Below are 8,286 nucleotides of genomic sequence, written 5' to 3' on the forward strand. Positions count from 1 at the left end.
AACATAACCTCAAAATGACTGACAATTCTCAGGTCATTTTGACAGATGTAACATGAGCATGAAAAGGACGCTTGTTGCCGTCCGCATTATAATCCGCATTGTTCTCCTATTCTTCATTACACCAACAAAGCTAGCCATGAAAATGTTTGACACTTCTCAAGTCATTTTGACAGACCACACCCAAGGTTTTTATATAATGGAAGGTTAAGCAGGTCGTTTAGTTTGTGGGGAAAAGCAGAGGAAGCCAAATTTCAAAGAAATTTGCTGAGGGGGAGTGTTTGTTTTCAGAATTTCTCACGGTGAAAAAATAATGGCCGCTCAGCCAGTTTTGACATCTAAGACTACCTTAGAATATGTAAATACCTTGACCACACCCATGCACGAAAAAGACGGATCATATATTCTACTTTATCGATCTTGTTGCTGTCCTTATCATGCTCATGTTACATTTCTCAAAATGATCTGAGAGTTGTCAGTCATTTTGAGGTTAGGTTCGTTGGTGTAATGAAGAATGACACCGAAGGAATCGGACACATTGTCATACGGTTGAAGCAACAGGCAGGCTACTGTGATTTCAGTGACCAAACCGAAAACATGATTGTGAACCAAATCGTTATAGGGTGACGATGGGTATTCTCGGCAAGTTTGTTCTCTTCGTCATGGGGGTTTTTTGTTGGCCAAATTTCCTGAAACTTGGGCATATAATTCAGCTTGGTTGGGAAGGATTTGAGGCCAACTCTGAGTTCAACAGCTTTCAAAAAAACCCTCATGAGGAAGAGAACAAAACTGCCGAAAATACGCAATTTCCCCTATATACAATAAAAGATGCGAAACTGAAGCGGAATTGTTTAGAAAAGGATCTCACGCTGGCTAAATGAAGTGTTGAGTATTGGACGTATCCTGTAAGCCTGTAAGGAGTAAGCCTGTATCCTCAATAATCGGGACACAGCAATACAGTTGTAACTCTGCAATAGATGCATTTAAAGTTGCTCGAATTTTGTCTAAAAACATCTTAAGATATGTTCATTTCGTTTACAAAATTTCATGTGAATCGGTGCAGTACTTTTATTTGTAGCATCGAAAGAGTAAAATGTGCGCCATTGATTTTTGTACAGTCCCTAGTTTTGCTTGTCAGCGCTGTAACTTTTGAATTTGGCAAAGGAAATGGCTGAAATTTTGAACACAAACCTTCAATCTACATTTGTTGCATATAGAAGATTTAAAAAAAATCGATGCACTATCAACAATTTTATAGTCGAAACATGTATTGGCACTGAATATGATTTTAGCCCCTCAGACAGTAATTAGTCAGCACCATTTGTTGTTTGTACTATTGAAAGTACTTTACCAATATTCACCTACTTTTGCAGGCATAATATACACATAATCAAGTAGCTTTTGTGAAAATTTCATGAAAATTGTCAGAGAAAAACAATTAAAAGTAATGCATCGATTTTTATGAAATTTGGCACAAATAATAAACATACACCAAAGAGTTCTCAGTCAATTATTTGGCCAATTTTACCGATTCATTATAGAGCTACTGACGTACTTTTGTATCCCGATTATTGCGGATACAGGCTTTATCAACGAATCGGTCCGATTCTAACTTAGCGACTGGAAGGACCAAGGACCACCATTCCGAATTTTATGAACAGCTCTGGCTTGAAGACAGAAGAGGATAATGTACTGAAGGTCAGCTCTAAGAACTACGTACACAAACAGTCACGGTGCACTCGGTGTAAAAGAAGATGTAGTTCCAACGATCTTGGTTGCCTAGCAAGATTACAGAAATGCAAAATGTGCGGTCAAGTTGGACACTGCGGTCCAAGCTTCGGTCTGACAAAACGGAAGATCTTCAAGAATCTTCATCTTCATCACGAATTTCGCCACCGGAGGAATCCAGACAGCATAAAACTAGCTGGTTTGTTCACGACATAGGCTGTACCGGCGAGAGGTCAATCGACTCTCTCTTTCACTAAACTTGATCAAAACAAACAAAATCATCATTCTTTTTGTTTCTATAGCAACATTTAGTCGTCTTCTTCGCATTTCAACCAAAAAATCTTTGGAAAACTCAATACACATTCTGTGATAACACAAAGAGAGGATCTATGAAGAGAACTCGAAAATGTCAGTTAGGCCCAAATGAAAAATCAGTGTCGAATTGTTGATAGCTTGGGTATAGAAACAGCGAATCTGGGCTGAATTGTAATTTACCACTCTTCACAAGCCACAACGGGAACTTATTTCGCGCCACAGGTAAGTTTATTTCTGCCATTTCCTTTCATTTTCAGGCACAAGCAAGGCTCAAAACACCACAGGTAAATCTTAATGCATTTTTTTTTTCGTTCTAATAATTAATATCACTACTTTATTAACATATAACTCTCTCGTTTAGTATCGTACAGGCATATCTACAATGATCAATTTCTCTTCATCGATTCTCTTTTTGGATTATCCTGGGAAATACGACCAATATTCAGGTTATCTCTCGGAACACAGGTAAATGACAACTAGGACTAGCTCCTGAAACAACAAAAACATCCGAAAATTATTTGCCAGCCAAGTTATTAACCAAAAAGAAAATCGATGGCGAGAAATCGATCATTGTAGATAAGCTCGCTTGTATGATACTAAGCCCGAGAACTTATTATAAGAGAGGGAGCACCGTTGACAGGATGACTTTTATAGTACATGGGTTCTCTATCTTGTCGAGTTTGCCGGAAGAGCGGAACACAAAAGGGAACCATGTTCATCGGCCAAAGCATTTCGTGCTTTCTACAGCATTCACAAACAGATAACGCCTCAATAAATTTCCTTTTCGAATTTGATTTGATGTGCAAACAACAATGATTTTAATTGTTTTTTTTATAACAAAACTGAACTGAATGGTTGATATACCGTTGATTATACCGTTGGATTTGCAGAAATTAGTAACATCTTCTGAAGAGAAAAGTTGTTCATTAGTCATATATTTTCTCCAAGGAATCCAAATCGAGCAAATTTTATTCTTAGTATGGTAATTGTTAGCTTAACGGTCATGGAAATTTGAATAACTATTTCAATATATCTTGAGAAATAGTCAGTTGCTGCTAACAAACGATGTCCCCCTGGAACCTCCGTGAAATCAATTGCTATTTTTATCGATGGCCTGTTTGGCAAATATTTTCCTAAAATTGGGAGCTTATTTGGTACCGATACCAAAACACAACCGGTACAATTTCCTACATACTGTTCTATCATTTGATCCATGGGACTCCACCGAACTTGAGTCCTTAGGCTGCGTTTCATGGACGATATTCCAAGATGTGATTCGTAGACTAAAATCAGCGTTCGTTGTTATAGACTTCTCGGAATTATTATTTCCTGATCTTTCGTTAAAAACCCACAACAAATTGTTATGCTACTTGATAATTATTTGTACTTCGTTAGTGTTTTTGACCACCTATTAGAGGGACAGGGTAGCCACTGAATGAGTTCATGCAATTCCATATCATTTTCCGTTGATATAGTACTTCCTTCTGTGGACAAGGCTCTGATTCTTTGTCAACACTTGGTCCAGAATCAGGGATAGATAGGCAAAGTCGTGATAATGGATCAGCAATATTCCCCTTTCCAGGAGGATACATAATCTTAAAATCATAAGCCATTAGTCGTAGTCGTAACTTCCAACGTTCTATACCTGGCGATGGCTTCAATCGGTCTTCGATTGTTACAACAAGCGGTCAGAATTTTTTACATGCCCACACCAAGGCTAATGCCTCACGGTTGGTTTGCCAATATGTTTGTACAGTAACCGTAAGAGTCTTGGAAGCATGGCGTATGACTCGATATTGGCCGGATTGGATCTCCTGAACAAGAACAGCTCCTAGACCTACTGGATTTCCATCCGTAATCAATGACATAGGTATGTATCATCTCCGGGGTAATCAAATCCAAGAGTTTCTTCCTTCAGCAGTGGTTTTCATTTATTCGAAAGGGCGATGATGAATAGGATCCTAGTGAAATTTTCATACGAGTGAGTAAGTTTAAAGCAGTGGTCACCAAACTGCGGCCCGCGGGCCGCATGCGGCCCCCGACCAGGTTTTGTGCGGCCCGCGAACTGATTTTGAAATGTATTAGAAAGTGGCCCACTCATAGATTCCATAATGAAAATCAGAAATTTCACTGTATTTTAAAACTTTCATGAGAGTGAACATTTTGCCAATATCATGGAGAGTTTTTCTAAAAAAGTAAGAATTTTCAAAAGTTTCACAAGCTGTAAAGGACTACTTTTCGAATTTTGTTCCGAAAATATTCAAAACCATATTCGAAACTGTTGTTAGGAACGGTGTATTTCGCTCAAATAATGAGTTTAGGCTAAATTCCATAGGTTCTCTGTCATAGAAATTAAAATAATTTTGTTTTTATCGGCGATAAAATCCTTATATTCGATATTCTTTATATTCGATATACTTTACATTAACCCTTCAGCGCGCGCGCTGTTGTAAAAAGTACAACACCGCCTAAAAACCTCGCTTTTCGTATACAGCGCGAGCGCGGTGCAGTTTCGGTTGCTTGATGGCGCGCGTCCTGGAAGGTTAAGCACATGTACTAAGAAACTATTAAAATAACAGAATATTTACTTTACAATTTCTTTTAAAAGGAAGTGGGCCCGAACTTGCAGAATTTCGCTTAAAACTTCAGGGATTGGGCAAGATACTCTTCATTCCCCTAGCAATACTTTTGGAAATTCCTCTTAATTATTTATTCAAATCGGCTACAAAAACTTGCACACTTGCAAAAAATCATGTCTGTTAGTTTTTCTTCTTTTCGTCCTATAAAGAAAAACTTTTGAAAATCATCATGGATTTCCAAAAAGTATCTCCAGGCAGTTTTTCGGAATTTCTTCCGAAAACCCTGAAATCCCTACAAATCATTCTGAAATTTCTCAATATCCACGAAAAGTCCCAAAATATCTCATAGTTCTAAGGTTTTTTTTTTAAATAAAGGGTTGGAAATACTTTTTAGTAAATCCCTAAGCTACAGTAAGAAACTCCATTTGCTCAATATTATTAATACCAAGAAATAGAAAACTTAAATATTGCGGTGCTGATAACCCTGTTTTCAATTTCCTATGATTTTAGAGATTTTTCTTATAGTGAAATAAAATCTCCTGATTACTTTTTTGCTCTTGTTCAATGTTTTCGAAAAATCACACAAATTATTTTGTGTTGAATCTTGAAAATTGTTGAAAATAAACTCTTGAATGACTTGCGGCCCGCAGTCTCTTTTCAAAATTCAATTTTGGCCCGCAAAGGGGCTGTCCATAAACCACGTGGTCATTTGGGGGGGGGGGGGGGGGGGTTCGGCCAATGACCATTTTGTATGGACTAATAAAAAAATTTGTATGGACTAATGACCACGGGGGGGGGGGGTGGGTTGAAAAGTCCCAAAAAAAAAATGACCACGTGGTTTATGGACAGCCCCAAAGACAGTTAAGCGCTGTTTGCAGATCAGAAGGAATTTCTCAGCCTATCTTGATGCATGGGAAATTCCTTGCCTGAATCGCTCAAGAAACCGGTTTTTCTTCGATCGCAGTACGCAATAGCGAAGAAATGACAGTTCAAATGGCAGTCACCGAAGAAAGTTTCTGCCAGGAATCACTCAAGAAGTTTCTTGAGCGATTCCTTTCGAACTCGAAACTGCGCTTTAGGCTGAGGATCACTGGTTTAAAGGATAAGTTACGGAAATACCAGAGACATAGTAATGAACAAAATTCATCATTGAGTCACCAGTCCAAGGAAGCTTCTAACTTTTTCTGTTGACAGCCTTCTAGTAAATTTCTTATTGCGTCTAGTAGCGACTGATATTCCTTTCCCTGAGATGTGTTACCCTAAGAAGTTCAGGCTGGTAACGTTTTTTTACACTTTGTTGTTAATAAATATGATATATTTTTGAAACTGTTCATGTAGGTACTTGTTTTGTTCTGGACAACAATTCTTTCTCAATTTTAATCGGAATGAATATATCATCCATAAAGATTAGTCATGGCAAAATTTGCAAAAAACGTTTCATTGCTTTTTGAAACAATTAGTGAGCCAAACATTAATCTTTTGTATCTCATCAATCCGAATGGAAAAATAAAGATCGAGATATGTATATCGACACTGCTCGCTTATAATGATCTGATGAGGTGATGCGCTTGTATTGATTTAGGTAAAAACGTTGTTCCCTCTTATCCTTTTACTATTATCAATCACTGTATGGCCAATTTACAGGTAGAATAACAAGATTTTAATGAAGTGCTCGTCTTGCCCCACAGTATGTTCGGGCTGACCATGAAGCATTTTTTTTTGTTTAGTCAAATAAATAATCATTACTGTGAATTTTGAATCCTGTCATGTTTATGAGTGACAGAAAAGATGATATGGAAAGAACTATAATGAGAGATACTTAAAAAAATGCATTTACTTTCTATAAACTCCACGTGATCCTTAGGGTGCACATTTTGCCCCGTCCTACCCTATTCCTAAAAGGCATACATTTCATCGAAGTATTTCAAATGAAGTTTATTGTATGATTACACATATCAGAAATTCCGGGAACATTAAGATTATTTTTTGCTCTACCTGAAAGCTAATCTTTTTATTAGTGAATTTAACTTCCTCTATATTCGTTTTGAACCATTGCGTACTGTAACATCCCGAGTTACATCGCAATTGGCGAAAGATAAACAATCACAGCGCAAAATCCCCTTCCGCTAGATTTTCCCGTCCAGAGCAATAATAACAATAATACTAGGTAATTGTGCGGCGGAGGCAATCGCTCGCCTGACAGTGTATACGAATGGAACTTACGTGTCTTTTCTCGGTCGCTGCTGTCGCTAGCACTATATTGTAAAACTATACCGAAGCGTATACACAAAGTGCACACAGGCAGGCGCCTTCCACCTTCGCTGCAACCGCGTCGTAGCTCCGCTCAGCTGCTTCCAACAACCAGCTTCCGTTGTTCCCTGTTCTGCTGCTTCTTCACACTATATATTCACACACGCACACCTGCCAGCTGCAATTGCTGTTCTTCTATTTTTCTAATATTCCACACACAAAACACACAACGGAAAACACAAAATAACTGCACTCCTCCGGCGCTTCCTCCAGCAGGCACCGCACAGCATTGGCCACCAACCAATCCAATCGACCCGACCGACCGTGAATCGAGTGTCCGTCGTGGAGTGCGTTATTCTTGGAGGAAATTTGCGCAACGTCTTGCTTGTTTTTTCGTTGCGGGACACCTCACTCGCGATGGATGTTGTTGGGCCTTTGACTTGCTGACGTTAGCTAGCTGCTGCTGCTGCTGCACGGCAGGCAGTATTCTTTCACTTCCACCGTATGCCGTGCTGGCCTGAGGATGGCCTTGTCTCGTTTGTCTGCCACACACTACGTCCTCTTGGTTGACTGACTGAGTGACTGACGAAGAGAAACAATATTCTGCAATTTTCACAACTTCATCGCGAGATTTTCACCCTTTTTCCCGATCACGATCAGGAAAATTTCACTATTCCCACGGAGTAAAGTGTCTCGAGTATACCAAAGTGGCGAATCCTGGTCGTTTTGACAGGTCTCCTGCTCGATTGGAACTATGGGGATGACAGCAAATCGGCTGTTCCAATTTTGACGTTTCTCCTCTTTGTTACTCCAGACTCGTTACCACGGAGCACACACCAGCACGCACAAATTGACGCGTAATTCGGATCGAACGGTGCAAATTTCACGGAGAAAAGTTTATTTCAATTTCACTACCGAACTTTGATGGTGGAAAACGATTACGAATCTTGTCTTTTTTTACGATTCCCGTCGTTCTCCTCTGCGTTCGCTCTTGTGTCTTGCACAAACTGCTGCTGCTGATGATGGTCGCAAAACTCTACTCCGTCCGCTCCGTCGCCACCCACCGCTGCAGACCGTTCCGCATCCGATTTCACTGGCTGGCTGGCTCGTTGTTTTCATTTTTTCCTTTGTTTAATTGTCAAAATGCGTGGACATGGTCGCTTTCCGACAGGACGCTTACACCACACCGCGGACAGTCCGACACAGGTGCACGGAGAAAAATCCTTGGAAAAATCTAAATGCTTCATACCGAGCTTGTTTCTGAAGGAATTTCCGAGCTCCCCACACAGAAAAAACTGGTGTAATATTATTGACCAATCCAAATTCCTGTGTGGTAGTGCCCGGATAAAAACTAACCATAGGGTATTTGGTGAAAACCATTCCTGTACCATACAGTGTACCAGCTACAATATAGTGT

At 39.5% G+C, this 8,286-nt stretch overlaps 1 long non-coding RNA gene across 1 annotated transcript; it reads right to left on the minus strand.

Annotated features, from left to right (window-relative positions):
• Positions 1 to 6,859: 6,859 nt before the first annotated feature.
• Positions 6,860 to 7,957, minus strand: LOC134287486 (uncharacterized). The gene is made up of 2 exons (XR_009997340.1): positions 7,707 to 7,957; positions 6,860 to 7,451 (listed from the first exon to the last, which is right to left on the minus strand). It is a non-coding gene; the product is annotated as an uncharacterized LOC134287486 (long non-coding RNA).
• Positions 7,958 to 8,286: the final 329 nt, after the last annotated feature.

The sequence above is a fragment of the Aedes albopictus genome, chromosome 2, assembly GCF_035046485.1.
Source record: "Aedes albopictus strain Foshan chromosome 2, AalbF5, whole genome shotgun sequence".
NCBI classification, from domain to species: domain Eukaryota; kingdom Metazoa; phylum Arthropoda; class Insecta; order Diptera; family Culicidae; genus Aedes; species Aedes albopictus.